We start from the raw sequence: 862 nt of genomic DNA on the forward strand, positions 1-862 counted from the left end.
ACAACCCTTTTCGGTAACATGGTTAATTTCAAGGGAGTGGTTACTTACATAAAAGTTATACAAAACAACCCCTTTTTGGTGGCATACAACGCATATGAAGGGACTGCATTCGTTTGATTAGTGTCCACGCGAGAGCATATACGTGCATGCTGTTCATGTTCGCATTTGGTTTTATATGTTTGCGTATGGGTATACATGTACATCACATACAAGAACCACTCCTAGGCAGCAGAAGACACAGCACTTGGTGGATAACTGACCGATATATTCATATCCTTCCATATGATCTCAATTTCTTTTGTTATTTCGAAAACTTGTCATAGATTTATGCAGTTATCAAAATCAGTAATCGCTCTCACATACTTGCATTTCTTATATGGCTTACATAAGCTCTCCATTATAAATCAATGTCTTTTATATGAAGAAAATACTTATTATTCTTACAACTAGAACACTTACTGTAGGATAGTCAAACAACATCTTTATTATAGTGTCAAATAAACTTTTAATCATCCAGAACAAATTAACACATTTTGGGATTCCATTATACAACATAAAGCAATAGGTATCATGGGCATTATCCTTTTTTTAATGTATAATATGAATTTTGCTGCACTGTTAACAACTTTCACAAAATGAATAAAGAAAAAGAAAAAAACGAAAAAAGCAGCAGACAAGGTTTGGAATCATTTGTGCCAATAATATGCGATCCATAGAAAAAAATAGAATAGATTTCTTTCCTTATTACACTGATTTTTTTCTTTTTTTTTTGCATTATTGATTTCAAGATGGAAAGTCTGAATGTGTCAAATATCACAAAAACTTACCCTTGTTAATAAAGTAATGAAAAACATGGTAAATA

This window comes from Penaeus monodon, chromosome 28 (genome assembly GCF_015228065.2).
Source record: "Penaeus monodon isolate SGIC_2016 chromosome 28, NSTDA_Pmon_1, whole genome shotgun sequence".
NCBI lineage: Eukaryota > Metazoa > Arthropoda > Malacostraca > Decapoda > Penaeidae > Penaeus > Penaeus monodon.